The sequence below is a fragment of the Passer domesticus genome, chromosome 7, assembly GCF_036417665.1.
Source record: "Passer domesticus isolate bPasDom1 chromosome 7, bPasDom1.hap1, whole genome shotgun sequence".
In the NCBI taxonomy this organism is placed as follows: Eukaryota; Metazoa; Chordata; class Aves; order Passeriformes; family Passeridae; genus Passer; species Passer domesticus.
The window spans coordinates 41263151-41286971 of NC_087480.1; the positions used below are offsets into that span (position 1 = coordinate 41263151).

The 23821-nt window shown below is 40.3% G+C and overlaps 1 protein-coding gene across 2 annotated transcripts in view; it reads right to left on the reverse strand.

The window, feature by feature from the left end:
• ZNF281 (zinc finger protein 281) overlaps positions 1–23821 on the reverse strand; it is a 320112-nt gene that overhangs the window by 65386 nt on the left and 230905 nt on the right. For both annotated transcript variants that reach the window (XM_064427963.1, XM_064427962.1), the window contains 2 exons: positions 22602–22911; positions 17334–17453 (listed from right to left, as the gene is read on the reverse strand). The gene's annotated coding sequence lies outside the window, so the exon portion shown is untranslated. The remainder of the gene's footprint in view (positions 1–17333; positions 17454–22601; positions 22912–23821) is intronic.

The window sequence follows — 23821 nt, forward strand, 5'->3', positions numbered from 1 at the left end:
TTTGAAAGAAAAGGAGTAGACACTGGTGGAGTTCACAAAATTATAAAATTAAGTAAGCCTGTCCCTCATATAGAATCTTTCACAGAAACACTGGCACTCCCTTTTGGAAAAATGAAACTTAGCCACCAATACAAGTTTGCATTTAGGACCTTCACAGAAATTTATGCTGGTAGTAGAGAATGCTTATCTCTCCTCAAGTTACAGCCCCAGTAATAAACAACTTGTCAACCTGCATCAGGAGGGCTTCAGCCACGAATTAACACATGAGCTGTTTGCCATCAGCCAGCCTCAGCTGCTCACAAGTGGAGGCAGGCTGCTTTCCCCCTTCATTCTCCTAGGATTTCTGAGATATTATGGCTGAGGCAAAGTTGTCATGTTTTAATTGCCATACAGTACCAGAAAAGTGACAAGGATTTATACTTAGCTCCCCTTTTCAACCATTGGTACTTGAGGGTTTTTTTAAGATTTGTAGAAGTTTCTCAGAGTCAGGGTTAAGATAAATGCACTGATCCCTGAATTCCTGTGTTGAGCACTGTTTGCACTGTTGCTCTGTCTTGACAGAGAGGTCATCATGGCATGTCCCTGCTGACAGCATCCTGCATGCCACCTCTGGCAAGGTTTTGGCTGAGGCTGCTGGACACAAACCAACTGATAAAACCATCATTTCAAAGTTTGGTTGGTTTTAGTTTTTCTTTTTTAAAGAAGATCTGAATCTCATTAATAAATTTATGGCTTTCAAAAAAAATTTAAAAATAAAAAAAAATAAAAAATTAGGAGAGTTTCTCCTGTAGTCAAGAACCTTCCTTAATGAGATCCAGACAGATTTACATTTTCTAAAAGCACAAGACTTGGGGTTTTTTCCATTTAAATCATCAAGTCCTGCATAAATTACATTTGTAAGACCCATTGGCTCAAATTAAAGGGTATTTAAGAGTCTGTCTGGCTGAGTTATGAAAGGAATAGGTAAGAGGAAGTGGAAAAAAGGGCAAGCTATAGGATATCCATTAGTAAGATGACTAATATTAAAACAAACCTGATTTCCCTTTTCTTTGGTCTCTTTCATGGAGATTTAAAGATAATTGTAGCAAGCATTCAGGAAGAAAAACTAAAAGAGGGACAAATCCTGCAAAGAGAAGTCATATTTACAAATACTCAATGTTTCTTCTGGCTTGTTGTAAATGATTTATGAGGTGCTTTTCATTATTAAAGTTCTTCATTAGTTCATTGGACACACGGTCAAGATTAGTAATGAACTAATTGTCATAGAAAAGAATTTATGGCTTACAATCTCCAAAAAATCAGTAGTTTGGCTTCTGTGGGTAAAAATGAGGTAATGTAACAAAGTCCTCCTATGAGGAAATAGTTTTTTAAATCGCAGACAAATAAGATTAATGCTACATCCCATGCTGTGCTGAAAGGGATATCTTGCATGGTTAAAAATATATATTTAAAAACCATCTAATTTCTGTGGGTTTTCCTATGTTTTACCTTTTCTTTTTTTACATAAATGTTTCCTGTTCCAATAATATAACTTTTTCCTTGTCACATAGCTTGCATTTTCCTCAGCTTCAGTAATGAAAATAAATTAGTTAAATTCTCTTTTCTAAAAGCCAACTTCTCATTCAGATTTCCACTCAGCTAGCAGTAACACTAAACTCAGGGCTGAAAATCAGGACATTCAGGACAATATTGTATAGGTTTTTTTCTTCTAATTGATGGAAATATTTCTAGTGCTTTCTTGTTTCTCGAAATCTTGCTGAATTTCATCCTTGAATTGATCTGGCAGATTGGTTCAAAATGAACTTGTAAAAGCAGGAGCTGTTTCAAGGCAGTGTTTCATTTCAATACATTTTCACATAGTTTTGCTGGTTTGGACAAATAATCATCATTTAAGGCAGTTAATAACAGACCTGTAGTCAAGGCAGATGGATCTTTGTAAAGCAAGAACTCCCCTCACTGGTTGCCGTACCTTTCCTTCAGCTTTTGAAAAGCTTTTACAACAATTTTCAGCCCAAAATCCAAATCCAAAGCAAATACCAAAAGGCTTAATTAATCACTTTGGTTTGTTTTGTATGTGTGTTCTGTTTTAAGCTGGTTGTTTTCCATCTGGTCACAAGCACCAGGGCCTTTTTCAAGTAGTGAACACTGGGAAATCTGCAGAAAGTAGAACTGTATATCCAGTTTGAATTTTTCATCTTTTTTATCTGTAATTCCAGACCCAGAAGGTTTAAATAACCTCACAAAAGCACAAGTGCCCCAGCTTTTTTCTGTGGTTCACCCAGTTTGGACATCAGAGAGCACCTAAGTCAAGAGGTTCAGACAGAAAATACTAATGGATGAGTTGTTATAAATGAGACTTCACAGTGACATATTGGAGAATCATATGTTGTAAACTGGAAAGAGTAGGAGGGGATTCAGCACATGGCAGAAAAATGCATGCTTATGTGAAGAGAAACTCCAAAGCTTTTCAGTTAGTTTTGCTTTATCTGTACATGCCAAGAAACACCAGGCCAGGCAATCTACACTTACTAATTATCACCCTATTAAAGAAAAGAGAAGGAAAGGAAAAAAGGCCCTACAGTTTTCTCTGGCAGCCTATAGCACTGTAGGAAACATTTTTATACAGATGTAAGATGCTGTTCATGAATAACTATTTCAATTTTAACAGGAGGAGCTCCTTTGGTAACCTCCTGCTAGAGCTCTCCTGTTTCCTCTCAGACACGAAGCAGTGGTGCTGTGCCACAGCTGGGCTGCACCCAGGGTGACACTGGCTCTCAAACACTCCTCTTCTGCTCCTGCTTGCTTCCAGAGCAGTTCAGCCTAATGGCACCAGTTTTTGTAATCAGAGGCATCTTTTTTGGTTACTTAAAGGAGAATTTCATCCCCAAAGCCCCCCCCGATGTCGTCTGTACCTCCACAGCTGTCATGCCACCAGCTCCACTTCAGGGCAATGACTGCTGATGCAACAAGCAGGCAATTCCTACAGCCCCACAGAGTGACCAGGAAAGACCTCTTGACTATTTTACCTTGTGGCAAATTCAGAGACTCTAACCCTCTCTCATGTTCACAAGACCTAACTACTTCCCCATAAATGTCACAACCTCTTTAGCATTTGGAGAAAATTAAACTAAATGTAACATGCCAACATCAAATACTCAAAAGACAACTTTTATTTTAATTACTGTATGCATAGAAAAAGGAGTTCTTTAAGGAAGTCTGTCAACTAAGAGCTATATATAATTCTTGAGGAATTCCTTAGTGATTTTCCTAAACAGATTTCCTTTAAAATACACTTGTTTGCTGCACAGGGTAGAACTATTGTAAAATCGAAGGGTTATTTTTCAAAAGTCTGATCTGACATGTGGTGATAACAGAGCAGATAGTAAATACACATCCCTTAGTTTGTCATATTGATCTGAGAAACATGACTGGGCATTGCAGAGCCAATTTTTGTTCTACTGAGAAAAGGGCCAGGATGAAGTGTTAACTGCTGGAGTTAAAGCTCTTTCAATGATTTCAGTAAGCATTTTTCCAGATCCAAAGCCTTTCTATTAAGTTCAGTGCTCTTTCAGTCAGGGCTGTGATATCCATTGAAGCCAAAGAACAGCAAAGCTTGTCTGATCTTTCTGAGCCTCTGGTTTCAGTTAAATAACCCAGTGGACCCTTCTCTGAATTAGCATTGCAGAATATGTGCCAGCAGAGAGGGAACTACTCAGCTGAGAGTTATCTGAGAGTGTTCCAGATCAAGGAACCCACCAGACCATGCAAGCTGCATGCAGCCCTACATTTGAGCTATTACAAAGTAAAGCAACTTTCCAATCTTTCATTTCTTTCCAGACTTGGATCAAATTATTTCTTCTTAGATTTAAATACCCATTATTTCTGAGTTTCTATATTAAAATGAACAAAACGTTACCTAATTTAATGCCTAATTTTTTTAAGACTGGCATTACTTTTATTGAATGACAACTCCAATCTGCACTTTTGTGAGCATTAGCAGAGGATCTGGGAAGAGACATTCAGAAGGATGAATTCAGAGGTGATAGTATAACATAAACTGAGGAAAAGGTCCCACACAAACTCTGTGTTAAGATAAAAAGAAGGAGCAGAAAAGTAGTTAAGTGAATGGTATGTAACACCTAATCTAAAGTACATTTATCTTTCCTTCAGCACACACAAAACTTTTGCTAGTTCCTTTTACAGTTACTGAATACCCACATTATCTGAAGTTAAAATTTACTGTGCAGGGCTTTAAAACCTTACTAAGATCTTAAAAATATGCTTCATAATAAAAATATTTAATAATTTGCAACCTACACCAACTCTTACTCCTACTACATTCATCACATTTTCTACCATGAAGAATATCATGAATGTATGTCAGCCACAGAAATACATTTGATGTACTTATACCAGAATAACAGTGCTTAACTACCTTCTTACTACTTTGGCTCTGTTTCCCATACATGGGTATGTTTGCTCAGCAAGTCAGCTTCTGAAACACGAATAAATTCACTCATTTCTACAGCTGTGAAAAGATTTCTGAAATATGGAAAATTTCAAAAGCTCCTTCATTCAATCACTTACTTAAAAAAAAATCTCAGGATTAAAGAAATCCAGGGAAAAAGAAAAGATTAACCTAGAAAAGGCAAACAGGCAAGTAAATAAATCTGAGCTTCACTATCACTTCCCACTTCGAGAGAGGATTCCTACAAGGGCCTGGCCACGGTGCTTGAGCTCTCACAGGTAGGACAGGGGTCCCTGGCATGCAGGGAGCCCCTGTGACATTAGTCAGGGCCACGGTGCAGTGCTTCCAGGGAGGAGGAACACAGAAGCGCATTTTTCTCCCCGCTGTCCTGCAGTTACCACACGGAGCGCAGGAGTCAGGGCTGCCATGGCCCCGTAATGGAAATAAACGAGTCGGCAGAGCCGGCAGCGGGAGGTGGGAGCGGGCAGCATCCTCATCCCAGCCCCAGCGGCCGCGTAAATCTGTCCCTGTCAGGAGGGCTCCGGGAGGTGCTCGGCACCCGCCGCTCCCCGGGAGTCAGTGAGAGTTCAGGTGCTCACTGTGTCATCAGGCCTGACCTTCAGATGCGACATGGCCAGCACGTTTGTTTTCCCACAGCAGTGATTGCTTCAGTCAATTATTATTGCCCATCCTGGAGTGCAAACACATAAGGACTTGATTTACAGTGCAAAATATACATCCTGAATTTACTTCCTCTTTTGTTTTTGGTCCGCCATAGCATCTCTAGTTTAAAGGGATGACAGCAAATTACTTCATAGGTAAATATATCTACATATGGGGAAGGATAAATATCACTCATTCAGGGCATCCTGAGATGAACCATTATAGCACTGGATGTGCTGTGTCAGATGTGGCAATATATTTAAAGGGTTTTGCATTTTGTTTTAAAAGTGTTCTTTTTTTCTGCTCCTACCTGAAAAAAAATCATTAGCAAATTTGTTGATTTGGCAATCTAACCATTAAATCCAGTTTAGCCCAGATTTAAGATTGTACATTCAGTTCTTTAAGCAATGTTTAGGTATTACCAATATACTGAAAGATAGATGAGACAGCCTCATGGTAATACAGCTTTTAACCTTTCCTCTCCTCTACCATGACGGGGGAGAATTACAGTAAATGATGGTTACCTTGTCTGCAGTATGGACAATTGATTTGACCTCACTGCATCTGATGCTCTAATGGACTTCGTGGCTGAATCCCTGGAGATATAAAATATGTCCAAGTGAATTGGGGCAGGTTAAAGAACGGACCTGCTTTTCATGGCTGGCTCAAGCTGTAATAGATCTCCTGGTTGTTCTGAGAAGAAGATTAAAAATGATCAATATCCAAATCATTAAAAGAAAAGTGGTGGCTTCTGTAAATCTACCTTAGCTATATTTTTTTTCCCTGCTGAATGCTGTGGGGGGAGTCTTTGTTGGTGACATGCGTTTCTATAACAAATGTTTGCTTCTGTTCACTTTCTTGTAGCATGGTCCCTGTTATATTAAGAATCAGACACTCAGGTGGCTTGAATCGGCATTGCTTTCCTGAAGTCATGCTTGTTTACACCATGAGGAATCTGGTTTTATGTTTAGTTAATATAGATAAAATGCCAATACTATTATATTTCTAGGTCCAAAAAATAAAGCCAAGGACAGATTTCAGAGAATGATGGCAACTATGATAAGTGAATATCCTTACAGCTCTGCTAGCCACAAATAAAAGGCCAAAAATAAAGGTTTTGTTTAGGGAGAGGAAAACAAACAGTGTAATTCAACATCTTGTTTATCCCTGCCTACCATCTCCCTTAACAAGTATGTTTGTGCTCTTTTCCCAGCAGCCTTACAAGAGCTTGTAACATCCCCCAGCTCAGAGACCTTCCTCTCTGCTCACAATGTGCCAGGTAACTTCAGTGGGATTATATACACCTGCATTTCCTTCACTTCCTGGAAAAGCCAAGCCTTAGGAAGACAGCAGTATCACAGTTCAATACCTGGCACACATACATTAGATAATTATTTACCACACTTGGAATCCAAGAGAGCCCCAGTCTTTAACCAGCAAAGTCTGACACTGTTGGGATCTGATATTTCTATTTTTTAATGACAGGTAATCCCTAGGTCTGTATTTGAAGATGCAGTCTATTTTCCTATTTTTGAGAAATTTAAGGGTACAAGAATTGGACTGACCTAGCTAGCTCCCTTCCATTAAATTGAGTGAATGTGAAAAATATTCTATTATGAAGAAATAGGTTTCAAAAATTGAAAAAAAGTTTCATTTTTTAATCTAGTTGTTTAACATGTTAAATGTTTACCTTTCGTTTTTCACACATTGTGTTTAAAAATATGGATGTGTAGCGCCAGCGTCTGTAAGGAATGTTTGTTTATCTACATGTATTGTCCTGCATGAAAAAAAGCAAAGGCACTTTACAAGCTCTTTGCTTCTTTCTGGGCTTGTCAGTGCGCTGTGGCCTGGGCTGAGCTGAATGCTTCACATCCACGAGGAGAAGAGGGAACAACTGCTGACCCTTGGATCCAGCTATTCTTGTAGCTGGAAACATTGTCAGGGGCTGCAAGCATCAAGCTGTCTGAAAGGCCAAAGTTGAGCACTACATTATTGGAGTAGATGACATTTTATTCTTATTCTGCAACAATTCTAACAACTTCGAGTCCCTGCTGTCCCTTTATGAACACAGGTGTCATTTTGATGGGGGGATAGCCAAAATGACAAGAAGGTGACCTGCCAGTGAACTCTGGAGCAGGTGAGGCCTGTCAGCTTCTAATTTGAAACTGGTGTCAGTCCTGAGGAATGGCTGGTATAATCACATTTGTAACTGATCCCCTATAAACTCTGCAAACATTCACAGTGTGCCTGTTATGAGTAATATGAAATTAACAATTCGTGTTTATGACACCAGACACCAAGAGAATCAAGGAGATTTCAGTAACAGGATCGGCTCCATCGTTCTTCCAGAGCACAACACCAAACTGCCCCACTCACAGCCAGATGACTCTGTGCTTATGTTACAATAGGCATTGTATTTCTTTTGAAGACAAACTTCTGTAACTAGGTGTAAAGTGAGGACCTAAGAACTAACTTGTAGTTGAAATTATTCCTTTTAAAATTTCTCTCATTCAAGTCCAGCCCTAAAGGTGTTTATGATTTTTATGTTGAAGTGTGGGACCTGACAAATCACATACATACTTGAATCTCAAATTTTCTGTATAACTGAAGGGAACGCTCTGTGTAAATCTTATCTCTCAGACACATAAATTACCAGCTGCATGAATACTGCCATTAAGACATGCAGACAAGTGTAAGGGGTGGGGACAGGCAGGATGCCCGAAAGAGGTGGAGTCACAGAGAAAATAAGACATTTGTTCACTGTGTAATTTAGCTCTGCAAGAATGAACACCACAAGTTAAGCTGTCAGGCTCCCTCACTTCTCTGGCATCAGGAAACTTTTTCTCTGCAAACTAGACCTTTTCTTCCTGGTTTTTTGTTACATTATCTGTAATTTTTTTATTAGAAAAAGTAAAAATTGCAGAATGCAAGGTTAGATTTGAATTAAAATCAAATTCAAGTACAAACTTGAACCCCAACCAAATTAACAAAAGACGGGTACATCTGCAAGTAGTCCTTCTGGGGACAATGACAGCCCCAAACCCAAGAGGAAGACTAGGGTGGAAATTCACATTAATTTTGAGTGTATGAGAAAACATAGGAGCACTTTGTATTGCTGCTACCTGAAGCTCAAGAGCTCGTCCTGTGCAGCTTCAAAATGCACTAGAAATGGCTGATAACAATTCTGAATCTTGAAACCTTACCAGCCATTCTCTGCCACCCAAAAACACACTCCAGAGCTTCAGCCTTGAATCCTGAGGCAGGGACTACAAGCTGTGCACGCTGCCATTGATGCAGTCACTTCTGGACACATAATAAAACAGCTCACTTTAAATCTGATGTACAGCACAATTTTTTGGGTGTCTGGATAGGGCACAGAAAACCTTGATAAAAATGCCATCCATTCAGAGCTTTCCTAGAACACAGTGGAATATGTTTTTGTTTTCCTCGTACTTAAGTGGTTATAATTCAACATGTGGTTTAAATAGAGGAAATGAGGACAGTTTGGGCTCTTTGGTGTTTAGGAGTTTTTTTTAAACCAGGCAGAATTTCTGTACACTAACTTCAGAGAGTTTTCCACAGTGATCAGAAAACCAAGTGGGGAGAGGGAAAAGAAAAAACCAAACAAAGTAGGTTCCCTTCTGAAAGGAAAGGTAGGAAGTAGAAGAACAGGACAAAAACCTTTGCTGAGCTGTTCAGAGTAGACCCTGATCTTGAGCCCATTCCCCACACACAGAAAGGAGCTGCAGAGCACATCTGTTTTCATGACGTAGCTGATGGTATTTTGAGCACTCAGGTCCTGCACTTTCCCCTGACCTCACAGCACTACTTTCTGTTAACACAACTACTTTCAGGCCATCCTTGATTCCCACCAGCTTCAGTTTTGAAATTAAACAAAATTAGTCCTTTCAATGCACAGGAAAGCACAGGAACATATAAAATCAGGCGATACAGAGGTAGGGAAAAATGAGATTATAAATAGATATCCCCATTTTTAAGTCTATTCATCTCTGTTACATTGGGGTAGAAAAAAAACAAGGAAGACTGCATCAAAAAAAAAAAAAAATAGTTGAGGCCTTTGAGTTTGCCTCTATGTCATGCTGAACAAAGAGTAGCATCACCCTTTGGCTCATTGCATGGGAGATATCTGTGCACAGGTCATTCCTGTGTCTGGCTTGGATGTGTAACTGCTCCTATCTCACCCAGCTGTTCTAAATGCTGGCCTAGGAGGTTTTCTCCTTGACCCATTGATTGGCAGAGTACACTGACACCACAACCCAAAGACAGAAACTACTCTGCAAAGTAGGGCCAAACTGTTGCCCTGCTTGATTCCCTCTCAGGCTCAGGGAGTGTTATTTCACAACTCACTGCACTTTGCTGGCTACAGGGCACCCACACACAAATGCCCCAGTCATGGAAAAATTCCTTTTTTGCTATATACAGAAATACCACCCCATGTGGTAAACTTTCCCCTCAAAATCAATCCATTTAAATTGTAAGTTTAAGTTTTTGTGACTCAGTGTTTTCTTTAAAAAAAGAAAAAGCATCTTTCAGTCAAAAACCTGTAATCAACTCGACCTGAAATAGCAAGGTTTCCCTTCCCTTTGGCTGCGTGGCAACATGTGTGCAGCCCCAGGGAATGCATCAGCACCAATGCAGTGACCCAGTGAAAATCCTGGAAGCAGGCAGACAGTATGAAAGTCATGCATTAAGAAATGTTTGTGTACACTGCTGAGGCAAATTACAGAACTCCCCAGAAGTATTTGCAATGTGATGGCCTAGGAAAGCCATGTGGGAATTGTACCTTGGACAGGGGGTACTATGCCAGTAACAGAACTATTGACTTTTTCTGTATCTCACCCCCTGGAGCTCTTCTTAAATCACCCCCTTCTCTTCTTAAATCCCCAAGAGCCAGAGTTGCTGAGCCAGATGCCCTTGGCACCCAGCCTTTCCTGTTTCCTCTCAGTGGCAAGAGTCTGCAGAATGATGACACAGATTTACTCCAAGGAGGCAGTGTGGAAGCAGCTCTGGACACATGTAACAGAGCTGGAGGCATCTCACTGTAATTAATCAGTAGTGAAACAAGTAGTTATTTATGTTGCACATCTAATGAACAAGAATTAGTCACGGTCCTGATTCTTGGGCAACCATTTGTGCAGCTTATCTAATATTTGAAAGGAAACGACACTGAATGTTTTCTAATTCAAAGAGGCTGGGTGAAACAAGAACTGACTTCTACCTTTGACTAAACATTAGAAAACTAGTTTCCATGTATTTTTCCATATTCTTTCTTTGAGTTTTCCTGACTTCAGTCAGGAGGTGAAATGCCAGAAATACCCAGAGACACCCTACCAAATCAGACAGCTCCCCTGCAGGCATTGCAGCCCGATGGGTGTTTTTCCAAACCAGCCCTGAACTCTGAACCTTCAAATCACTTACAGATCCCTTCCAAGTAGAAATAAAACCACATCCCTGCCTGACTTTTGCAAGCAGAAGTGTGGTGGAGAGCCTGGATCAGCAGAGCTCCTCTGCACAGTCCAGCTGCTTTGCAAATGCAGCTCAAGTGACTCAAGGCTGCTGTGGTTTCAGTTGCCTTCTGGAGCTGGGAACGGAGGAGTTGTCAGACTCTGTTTGTGCTGGGTGCTGTTAATGACTGTGGAGCTAAGCATAAGCTGGGCACCCCTTAGTTCTGCAACTGCCCAAAGGAAACCTTCTCCGTGTTTACTCAGGGTACAGCCTGACCGAAGCTTAACTAGCCAAAGAACTAGGAGACACTAAATTCCCAATTACAAGCACTGTCTGGTTTGATGGCATTTTTAAAAGAAACTAAAGCTGCCTGTCCGTGGTGATAAGCTGGTTTTTAGTATGAAATATAACAGTTGTATTGTACGTGACTGCTCTGTACAGCACAATTTACAGAGCTGCTCTGGTGACTGCTGTCCCTGACAGGGTGCCCTTTATAACAGGACTTTGTAGCACATCAACATTTTCATGATTCTAAGAGAGTGGAGAAAGAAATACTTCCATAGTAGAAAATTCCTGTTAGGTAACTATTGTTGAAGTGTGTATGAGATTGGATGTCAAAACATTTTTATTGTTAGCTGGTGGGAATTACACTGACTGACAGCAGCAGTTTAACAACTGAGATGCAGCAGATGTAGTTTGTTATTTTACTTGTTTTTCTATTAACATTTCGAAGTAACAAAGCCTGTTCTTAGAAATGCACGCAGGGTTCCCTGCCTCACACTTTTAGTACCTTTCTGAGGTCGGGATGAGAGCAACGAGTGACAAAAGAGATTAAGAAATAATGCTTTACCTTAGTCTTACCTTATTTGGTGTCAAAGTATCCCGGTCTATTAAAGCATGCCCAACGTGCCCACATTGTTAAAATGAAGTTAAAAGGGGATTTAACTCGCCGTTGGCACGAAGAGGAGCCGCAGCTCGGGGTGCTCTCCGTGACTCGGGCCCCGCTGTGGTTCTGTGATCGCGGTCGATGGCTGCCGCCGCCGGCCGCAGTTCCGGCGCTGGCCGCGAGGTGGCGGCCGAGGCGGCGCCATGGCCCGTGCCCGCGGGCCGCGCTGCGGGGAACGATCCATCCCTGCCGCCCGCCCCGCCGTGTGCTGCTGCTGTGCTGAGCGCCTTCCAGAGCTGCCAACAGCCCTACTGACCCTGCAGCCTCTGATCTAGGGCAGGGGAAAGCCATTCCCTCAGAATTTACCGCGAGTTCCTTATCCTCGCTTGAAAACATTACCTGCTGTCACACACCTGCGCCCGCTCAAGTCTCTCATATGCCCTACTCAAGGGGGAGGCTGCGACACCCCCTGCCTTGGGCTGTGATGACATCCCCAGCCACATTTAGGTTTTCCACATTAATTTTTCCTCTGTTCTTTGTTTAAATCCCGCTAAATTATTTCTTCATTGTTTTTGCAGCTTGCTTCAGCATAGAGACTGCAGCTCTAAACCAGAGTGTTGGAAAGGTACAGAAGCATTTAGGACAGGAACCTTCCCCTGAGCTGGACGTGTTTGTCAGATTGTCAGTGTGCACAGGGCTTTGCCAAGGAAGTGATGGGAACCACACTGTTGACACGGCATTAATGTGTCTTGCTTCCTGTCTATTCACATTATTAACCCACATAGCTGTGTAACACATGTGTGCAAAAGTCACAAAAAGAGGCTTAAAGGGCTGTCAGAGGTGCTGAGGTGGTTGAGCCCATCTCAATTTGTGTTTCCACAGGAACCTGCTGTGGTGGGACTCCCACTTTTCAGAACAGAAGCATGCTTTTTACCCCAGCTCCAACATCCAACATGTTCTTAATGGTCTTACAGATCAGGTCTCAGTTGTCATACTAAAATAACAGTCTAAATTTGGACCTGTTTGAGTCAAAATGGTTTAAGGATAACATTGTGGAGGTTACAGGCTTCTGCCTGTGGCTCTGGCACCACAAAAAGCAGTGACAGTGCTCAGTGTCAAGATGCACTGGCAATGAGAGCAGCTCAGAACTGAAGTAAACCCTGAATTCAGAATATCAAAGCATTGAACAGCATTATAAAATACTAGCAGAGAAAGTGGGCAGATGAAAAGGAAAGGAAATATAAAAATAAGAGGAGAAGATATGGAGAAACAAAAATAGTTGAGAATTTATAGGGGAGTTAAAAGGTACTGATCTGTATTTTTGGAGCCTATTCATGTGTGTGTACAAGGGCATGCATGTGCATGTTACCCCAGCCCATGGCCATAGGAACTGCTGCTGGACAACAAATAAGAAAAGGAAATGTGGGAGGAGATGAGGAATAGAAGAGGAAAGTGGTTTATAATAAGGAAGCCTGGTATTTTTTGTCTTTGAAGACTGGACTTGCATGAAGTCTTACACATGGAAGAATTGATTGTTTTGAAAATAAATGCAAAGATTCACTCCTGGGTAGAACTATTTCAAAGCAGTAAAACAGCGGGTTCTAAAAATGCTTTTGAACAGTTACAGTGAAAAACTCTTAATGGCAGCACAAATAAGGTAGTGTTAATGAATTCAGTCCTTGCTGGTAAAATACTGCCGTGCTTTTTAAGTCAAAATTTCAAACTGTTCTTGTTTGTTTGCTAGGAGTTCATCTCCCTTTTTTACTTGCTTTTAATCGAATGGGATTTTGGTTCTGCCTGTCATTTTGAAGAAGCCTGGAAAAGAGGGAAAAGCCCCTGTGAGAAATTAATTTAACAATCAAATGCTGTCCCTGAGAAACCAGAGCAGTTCCTCTGTGCCAGGGGGGACCAGAACAGAATGGAGGGAGTGAGAAGGGAGGGTCTGTATGCTGCTCACAGGCTCAGCTCTTGCCCAGCTCCCTTTTGGTCTTTATAGGTCATTGGCAAAACTTTTGTAAAATGTTCTGAAATTTTAGAGATTTGAAAGAGGCTTGTCCACAAGTGTCATGAGGAGCTCAGGGTAGTGGAAGCTTTTAGCTGTCCCTTATTTCATTTACGTGCCTAAGGAAAAGCTGTCACTTCGTAAAAATCTGGCATCAGTGCCAAGCAGTCAGGTTCTGGTTTATCTCCTAAGTTCCATCCAGGTTTCCCCTTAGAAAAATGGAAACAAAATCCTGTACTTGGAGTATTGTTCCCACACATGAAGTTTCAGTTTGAAATGAATTAAAATCACCAGTGGATCTGTTCAACACTAGTAAGGCTCTGCCTCAGTTGCCAGAAGCCTTTTTTTATGCTGGGGGAAAATTTGTGATACCTTTTATTGGTTTCTCTAGTAAAAAGATTTTCTCCTAAACCCAGTCTCCAGGAGTACAAAAGTCACCCTGTTTGCTCCCAAGGACGAACCCTACAGAAAAAGGCCACTCATTCAGACATCTGTTTAATCCACATCCAGCAGATTGTTTCCTTACCAGGAGATACCAGTTTTGGAAGAATTTGATTTCAGGATTCAAAGCAGTTCTGAAGACCACTTGGGCTTGACCTTCAAATGCCTTAGATAGATACAAGCCTTGAAAATGACCCTCTGTGCCCTGGGAACTTTGGTAGGGAAAAAAAATAACCACCCGGGGGGTACAGTCTTAAATACGCTGCTGAGTAAATGAATTGCAGTGCTCTAAATCAGCTGAAGATTCAGTTAACCATGAATAAGTTTCCTTAAGGTAGGAAAATATAATAGTACTAAGGCTTATAGTTAGTGAAGCTGATGTTAAATATATGCACGTGCCTGTACAATGGGAAAGGAAAAGAGAGGGAAGACATTATTTGTAATCCAGTGTCTGCTGTGTGGGAAGAGCAAGGAGCTGAGGAGACACATTCAGGAGCAGAACATGGATTCTGCAGCATTGCTCAGAGTCCCAGCACCACCATGCACCCAGTGCCACATGAACATGCCAGTGCACCCCATGAGGCTGCCAGGAACCTGATGGAGAAAACAGCTGGAGCAGCTAGAAAGCTCATCCAGCTCTCATTGGCAGCATTTTCAGCATTGCAAACAGTTGTTACCTGAACTTGCACCATTGACGCTTCAATGGAAAATGTCCAGAAACAGAGAGAGACTTTGCCAGACCTTCCCGGCAGCACTGGGGTAGAATATAGATCTGGGATAAGTGTGATTTTTGTCCCACCTACAGCTGATCCCAACATCATGCAGGCAAACATCCTTAATGAGAGATAAGGACAATAAATTTTGTGCCTTTGTGCAGGCAGTGGCATTTTGGTATTGGGGGCAAAATGCTTCACAGAAGTCAAGACGCTCTTTTATCTTTTCATATGTCTTCACAATTTCATTTCAAAATATGGATTTTTTGTGAGCTGTCTGTGTTTCCCACTGCAAACCTGAACAATTACTGTGGCTCATGTATCATGTATATGCTTGCAGATCACACCGTGTTCTGAGATCTGCTTTCACAGCATTCGGAATGTGCAGCTGCAAATGGAAATGTAGGAGGGGTCAGCACTGAGGGGTTTGCATTTAGCATCAACTACTGGGATCCCAAAACTAGAAATGAGCCAGAGGAAACCAGCAGTGCTCTGCTTTGCATATGCTTATGGCCCAGGAGCAATTCCAAGGACCCAGGTCTGATTTCCCAATTCTGCACACACACTCCTGCAATTTTTTTCAATATTGGCACCAAGAAATATGTAGGTATCTGAGGGCTGGGTTCAGATCTGAAATTAATGTTTACTTCTGTCAATTAGGAGTAGACAAGTGCTCTGTGATCACCACCTTAAAAAAAACCCAGAGCTTTATCTGTAGCGTCGAAAAATTGTGTTTGAACAGAACAGTCACGAGATCTGCAAGTATATTCAAGTTTCTCCAAGTCTCACTGTTTTCAGTACAGGCACATACCTTGAAGCAAAATATGTAAATCTCATCCCTGTTGTTTTATGTCAGTGACAGAATTTTACTCCTGCTAAGATTACTTCTACTGTGACATGAAACTGTGTGACAAAGTAAATGAATATAGCAAGAAAGTCAAAAGTGTCCATGCAAAATGTGTTGACATACCTGCTCTGTCTTCTTAGCCTTTTCTTTCTGTCTTTGCTTATTTGTTATGTTTCTTCCTGTGACTTGTTTTGGTCACTCTCAAATAAAAAAACCTCATTTACAATAGGCTTTTTTTTTTCAAATTTATGCCAACTAATAATTTCAGGCAGAAATTGAACCTTGTCAGGACTGGCTGATTCTTGCAGCTTGTTGGACTTGAGTTCCAGACACAAATACAAGGAAAATATTTAACAGTACTTAGAAAATTGTTTTAGTAGTAGATACATGAATTGGAGACTAATACAGTGAAGTTATGTAAAGCCTACAGCAACTTCATGATCATGAGTATTTACACAAGCTGACTAATCCAGAGAGCTTTCACCAGCCAGCCACAGAAACACACAGCTGCTGTGGCTGGTTCCTGCAGGGTTTGTCTTGTGAACTTGGAATCTTTGCCACACTCTTGTAATCACTCCAGCAGTAATTTCAGACAAACTGCTCATGAGGTGACAGCTTCAAAGCACAAAAGAAGCTTCAATCCTTTAGTCAAAAAAGCATTTTCTTTCTTTTCTCTAAGGGCTAAGTACTCTGCAAGTTCTTGACTATGAATAGCTCACCATGCCTTCTAACCCAGGCTCTGCAGTGCCTGTGGGCTGGCCCCATGAAACCATCCCCACACTGTTCTGCCACTCACCCACTGACCCTACTGCTATTCTCAGTGGGGTGCTGTTAGCCCAGGCCTGGTCATATACTGGACAAATCCCTCTTATTTTTGTCTATGTGTGAATATATCCACAAATATATTCTCTGTTATTTAGTTAAAGAACAGCAGAATATGTTTATGTGAATATAACTGTCTGTGTGATATCTGAATATCTCAGTGCTCTTTGAGATCATACTTAGGCCAGTTTGTCAAAATTTGGGGGAAATCTCTCCCTTTGCATCATTTCAGCAATTAAATGCTTCATCCTTGTATTTGTTTTCTTTTGGGAGTGTAACATAAACTTGGGTGCAATTGAGCCTCTGTGAGGTCCTGCTTTACACATGGAAACCAAATTAAATGGATCTATGAGCCAGTATTTATCCACTTGGGACAGGTTAGACTACAGGGTAACTGCTGTGTACAGCCCATACAATGTGTTCATCTGCATAGAAGTCTCCCAAATTGTTTAAAGCTCCTATACCAGCTGTATTTTGAGATCCAGCTGAGAAGCCTCAATTTAGTGTCTATCAAGAACTGAATCCAAACTTGCATTTCATATCAAAGCATGTCACCCTATAACACTTCTGTCATTCATTCAAGTCTTGCAAATTTATGTTTCCCCAGATAAAAATAAATATAATATTCTTGTATTTGTAAAACTACACAAATAAAAAATAAAAAAGAAGCTAACCAAAAAACCAACCAATTAAACAAACAAAATAGCCTAAACTCCTACTTTACCTTGATTGGAAAAACTGCTCTTAAGACTGGGCTTGTAAATGCTCTTGATATTTTTGTAGGGTTGCATGGTACCATATGGGGCTTAGAATTCCAGTCTCAGGATCCACCAGTGCTTAACATTTAACAAGAATCTGACATTTGTCAGTCACATCTATTGTAAGTTTACACAGTGTATTTCCCCCAGCTGTCTATGTGAAGAGGATGGACACTGTATTAACAGCTCTCCATGTCTCCAGGTACTTTGTATCCCTTTCCTCCCACTCCATTCTCCTATCAGGCAATGAGCTCAGGTCAGACTCACCTCAGTGTTCCAGTCTGCGTTTAGAGGCAGAAAATCTGAATCTTCTCACTGCTGACCTTATCGTTTCACAGACTATTGATTGCAAGTCATCAGGTTTCAGCAGTTCAAAGGGATCAGCCTCTGGAAAAGAAAAGCAGAAAGAAGGAATGAGCCCATACACAGGACCAGAGCTCAATTGGAACTGAACTGACAAACATGTGACTGATGTAATGTAATGTGGAGATATAGAAGTGAAAAGAGTCTCTCTTATCTCTCACGTGCAGCCACAAGTTTGCAGCACACCAGTGAGCCCACGTGGCCTGCAGGGAAGGGAATGCTGGCAAGGACCACAGCAAAGGCTGAGCAGGACAGGTGTCCACCTCCAAGGGCTCCAAACGGAGCAGAAGTTCTGTGCTTGTCCCCGTGGACCCATGTTCACCTTATGCTTTGGTGCAGAGAGAACAAGAGGCACCCCCTGAAGCAGAGCCAGGGAGGAGAATGCTGTGATTGTGTGTGAACACATCCTCCACATCCTCAGCCAGAGCCATCCCTTTTCTCATCTCACAATCAGGTAAGTCCCACAGACATCCAGCAAAGAACTCACTTCACCTCACCAGCACCCTTCAGCTCTCCCTAGAAAACTTTTCATATCCACAAAAGGGTAAATGAAGCTAAATTTCTAAATTTATGTATAACTTATGAAGGTTTAGACTAACATACATAGCTTGGAGAAGTATACCTTGCTGGATTTATTAACAACTGCTTTTCTTCTACTAATCTTAATAATTTGTGATATTGATGCAGTAAGAAGAACTTGGAGACATCAGTGATGGTACTTGGATTCAAATCTAATATCATTTGATATTAGACTCACCAGGGCTTTAGAACTCGAGTTAGGCTGTGAATTTCAAGTGTATTTTTTGATAAACTATTTGCAAAAGAGTTGTATTCCAAATGTTTGCTCATTTAATTAGAACATAAAAGATTTTTCTCTCTGACTGGAGCTTGCTTCTGACCCTTCTTGCCTGTGTGTGGTTGGTATTGTTCTTGGCTAATGAGATAAAGGATATGTACTAAACATTTACACATTAAAGGCATCCTTCATTCAGCATGAAGGTGTTGATACATCAAGGATACCTCAAACATGCTGGGATTCCAACAACTTGTCAGACAAATTAGCACCTTACCAATTGGGGGTAAAATTGAGTTTCACATTTCTCCCTGGTGGGAAGGAAAAAATCAAAAATCACTGTAGTTTAATACTTTCTTTGCAAATAGGAACACAAAAGACTTTATCACCTCTGTAGTGTAAATTATAGCCCTCACCAACTATCTGATTTTTAATTCATTGGTTTTAAATGATCCCAGGCAGCTCAGAGCAAACCCATTGTGTTATTCCTCTCTTAGAGCAGACATCTTCCCTCTTTTAAGTCCATATCTTTCACAACTATTTAAAATTTACACTTCTATATTAAAATGGAAGAAATTAAGGTCTCAAATCTGTATGTTTCACTAGCATATAGCTGCCAGTGGGGGGTTAACCCAAACTCTAAGGAGTGTGTGGAATTATGGGACTATGTACAGCAGTGAAACTAAAAAGGTCAAATTTTTAATTTCTTTTTTTCAGCTTACTAGTGCTTACAATTAGTGCTCAGAGCTTCAGATTGCTGGCACTCTGCATGAGACATTCAGCCCCAGAAAAACCCACTGTCAGATAATCCACCTAAGCAGGTATCCCAAAGGAATAAGTGGGCTGGGAGTAGGTGCTGTAGACATTACAACAGGATCCAATTACTGTCCTTTAAGCTGCAAATCATTTATATCCAGGGAAGATTGTGGCATAAATTCCTGCCTGCACAAGATTTGGGAAGAGGGGGTTACTGCCATAAACCTCTAAAACAGGAATTATTTATGCATTACAAGGGCTTGCTTTAACTTACATACCTGACCATGACCCAATCACAAACATGTATTTTCTAAGATTATGAGGTCAGCCAAACAAAATAGAATCAAAGCAAGACAGAGCCTAAAGTTTTATAGAGATAGTTACAAAACAAAGTTTCCCTTCAGCAATGTCTTCATTCTCAAAAATCTCAAATTTAACAGATTTTTTTTCTATATATACACAGGATAGACATTTGAGGAGGATTTGCCTGGTTAAAGCTGCTTTTAACTCCATTGAGAAGGAAGCTGCATGACAAGAATTTTATTATCAGCCCTTCTAATTTGTCATTAAACCCTAATACCTAAACAAGACACACATACATCTCTGCCCACACCTGGTTATCTGCTCCATGGGACTCTTATCCTGTGGCCACAGTTTCTCCTTTACTGGGTCAGGACACGTTAACTGGTGTTCTGTGTGCAATCATCATTGTTCAAAGATTCAGAATCATATTAAACTCATTATGGAATAACTGCCTGGGAAAAGTGTGTTACCAGAAGCAAGTGCTTAATTCTGAGCTGCCCCTTCCTTCTCTGCAGGTACGTTTTTCAGAGTTCACAGCACAAAAAGCAAGTAGAGCTGTTAGTGCTCAGCATCCATAACCTGGCAGACAAGAGCTGCTGAAGAACAGAAATGGGATTGAATGCTGACAGTTTGGGCATTGCACAGGTATGTCAGATTTGTAAACCAGATTCTTATACAAAGAACTTCATATAAATATCTGGAGAAAACCAGAGTTCATGTTCGTGTGGAACATAGAGCAGTGCCCGTGCTCAATAACACATATCAATGCACAAATAACTCATATCAGATACATTTAAAAACTTGCACAGTTTTTTGTCTTGAGGTGAAAAAGTTTCCCAAACAAAAAGATGCAGAATCTTCAAATCCTTAAAAGTGACATTTTTCCCATACATATAGTGACATGATTTATAAATATGTAATTAAAAGGATCATAAATCTGTAGATAAGTGTTGGTATTTGACTGAAACACTAATGGCAAGCATTAACTGCATGTGGTCTGTTGTGTGGCTACTGGAATCAAGTAGTGAAGAGGATCACAGTTCCTTATTAGTTAGGACCACCTAGAGTGATGGAAAGCTTGAATGATCAAAGAGAAGACAGTTTTATGCTGCAAATGCTGATATACTCCTGGCTTTCTAACTAATTTTAAGGTCCAGTGTGAACATTTGACATGTTAACTACTGAGCAGAGAAATTAGTTTAATAGTAGACTACAAAAGTTTTGTTTGCTTCAAAGATAAGTGAATAATATTCAGTGTTATATTCCTGTACCTATTGGATCACAAAATAGTTTTGTATTACTACCAGAGTTCAACAGCTTATTTTTGCCTACCTTAAGCAAGACTAAATTAGCCTTTCTTGCTAATAACAGCACATGAAAGAATCTATCCTGCTTTGTCTGAATATTCATAGTGATCACTGCTTAATTAGAGTGAAAAAATTTCATTACTTAATTTCTTTGTAGAAACCAGACTAATCCAGAGTGATTGTTCACTTTTCATAACTTAGTCATGCAGTCCCAAGGAACTGTTTCTGTCTTCTTTGAGTAGCTGAAATGTTTCAGAGAGAAGGAATGTGTCTTTGCAGTGTTGTTGGTCATGAAAACCTGCACCTCATGAAGGTACAGTTCTTCCTTGAAACACATTTGTGAACAAAAGCCTTTTCCCATGAGTGTAAATGCTAACAAAAAAACATGACTGAAACAAGCTCTGCTTTGGAACTAATGTAACACTGAAGAGTGAGAATTGTCTTGCAGAATTCAAATGGCTCTAAATTCTGTAAGCACAGCTTCAATTTATTCACATATATCAGAAATTATGTTGTTTGTTGCTGTTTAGACTCCAGCCCTGAGGCTGTTCAGATTATGGCTTTTGATTCTGGGATTCATCAAATAAAATCTCCTCTGGATATAGAAAAGCCTTCTCATTCAAGTGACAGGTGCTGGAAAGTAGTGTCTGTTAAGAAACCTGAACACTGATTTTAAATTCTATCTCAGAAAAAAACCCTTAACTTCTGATTGAATAAGAGTAGTGATCTCCTATGAGAGAGTTTTCACTTACCATAACTGAAGGATACAAGCAGGAGACACATGCAGTAAAATAACAACCTGATGCTTCCTCTGAGGATGAGTTTTAATAAAAAGTTTTACCTTCCTCATATATCAAAGCTCTTCACAACTCTTTACCTGATAACCTTTAAATTCTCTAAAATGACCAGAGTTCTAAGGTGTCAAGCACCTTGGTATAGCAGGTACAATTGTTTTAATATTTAATACATTTATGTTTGTTATATATATAATGTTATATATAACATATAAATACTTACTATTAATTAATCATGGAATATATTTAATGTTTTCTCACTAAATAAACAACATACACCAGTTGGAAAAATATTCCCAGATATTATATTTGCTTTCTTTGAGGCCTGCAACCAAGTAGATAGTTCTCAATATAAAATGGACAAGTGCCAAATCAGAAAAGTTGCCCCTCCCTCCTTGCCAGTATCTGAAATCCATTTTCTCACTCCTAAAATGTCAGGACGGCTCCGTTGCAACATCTTGACAGAAGTTGCAGAGACCAGAGCTGTCTGCATGGTCATGTGCTCCTCTACAAAGTCAGCATCACAAAATCCTTGAGCTTGGTGTAAAGATGCCCCAATCTCATTGGAGTTTGCTTTTTCAGACCACTTAATCCAGTACAAAACTACTAGAGAATCAGGAACAACACCCAAATTCTGCACTTTTGAAGGCACAGTGATAGGTTTGAAATTCAACTAGAAAAGAAAATATCCATGTTCAGATTTGAGGAATTAATTTAACCTTTTTGAAGAAATAGGAGGCTGGGGCTGTCAACTTTGAACCATCCCCATGTTTAAGGTTCAGACCTCATTAGTTTTGGCTAGGAATACTCTCTAATTACTAAGAGAGTTTCCTCAAGTTGCACTTTAGAAATTCATCTTTTTTGTAAGCTGTAAAGTATTCATAAAAAGCTAAAAACTGTGGGAAAATTAGCATTGATGGATGTTTTCTTACCCTCCATCAGGAAATGATGTACTTGAAACTCATTACAGATCTTCACAGCAACTCTGCTGAATGTGCCTTGGGCTTTGTGCTGATCAGCACACAGAATTTGCTGCATAATTCATCTCTCTTGTGTCACATTTAATGTATAACATGTATTTCCTGTTAATTATGAAAATAAGAAGGCGTCCTTTCTTTTGGAAACATAATCATGAAATTACTACAGAAATTAAGAAACGTGGAGTTCTATATTACCTCCTGCACAGAAATAGGAGGAAAGCACTGCATTGAGAACTCACCAGATATTATTTTCTTCTTGATGCACCAGGCACAGCCTCTCCCTGTGGCCACACAAGGAGAGGTGCATGGATGGGATCCCTGTTGTCCTGCCAGGGTCACCATTCTCACTGGAGCTGTGGTTTTGCATGTGGTCCCCTTAACTTTCTTCCACTGAGAGAGGTTTGGATGTTTTCATGTCTCTTTTCATGGATGTCAATGAAACATTAGGCATCCTGTATCTCATTTTCCTCATTCAAGGTTGAAGATCATTCAGTAATATTCTACTTCACTTCACCCATCCATCTCTACGTGTCTGTTCAGCTTCCCTTACTAAAAGAATGAAGAAACAAAAATCCCATCTCAGCATCATATCCACACCAATACATCTTATAGATTATGTATTATCTGCCATCAGGGTAGGAGAGGGAAAGAGTGAAGTGATGGAGCAGGAGAAGGAAAGGAGCAACACCATAAATCTGAAAACATACCATTATTATTTGGAATAAGAAGGGGGCTCATCTGTACTCAATGGTACATTTGGCCTACACATTTTCATTGACACATTGATTATTTCCCTTTGGAGAAACAATCTGGTGCTGGGATTATTTGCTCAGGAAAGTTTGATGGGGCCCTTGGAGACCACATATTATCTCTCACTTATGGGGCAGTCCCATAATGCTCCATTTTCAGACACTTTCAGATGATATTCCCTTTTGTCTCCTGCCCACATGAAAATCTTCATTCATAATTGTTAGGATCAGTAGAGCTGACAAGCTGCCTAGAGCAATATAAAGTTGTGGTATCAGTAATAGTGCTGGTGATCTCTAGAGAGACAAATGAGTCTGGATAAAAAGACATATTATCAGTATTAGCTTTCAGGAACTAGGATAAATTTCCATTTCCCCACCTGAAGAGATACTTGGGGCAGAACCCCACTAAAACAACCCTGCAGGACAAGAGTACAGCTTTGGTAGCTTCTTCTCCAGAAAATCTTAACTTCACTGCTCTTTATACAGGTATGAATAATTTTACTGCCAGAGTTGGTGGTTAAAGTGATCTGGCTGTTAAAAAAAAAAAATGGCCTGAGGAGAGATTTCATTCTGACACAGCTGATCTCTCTAAGAAACAAAAACAGCCTTGGCAGGAAGAATTTAGGTGTTTTCAACCTTCTCCTTCAGGGTGGCATTTAAAATCATGTGAGAAAACAGTACGCTTAGCACTAGTTATTGCAGTATCTGAA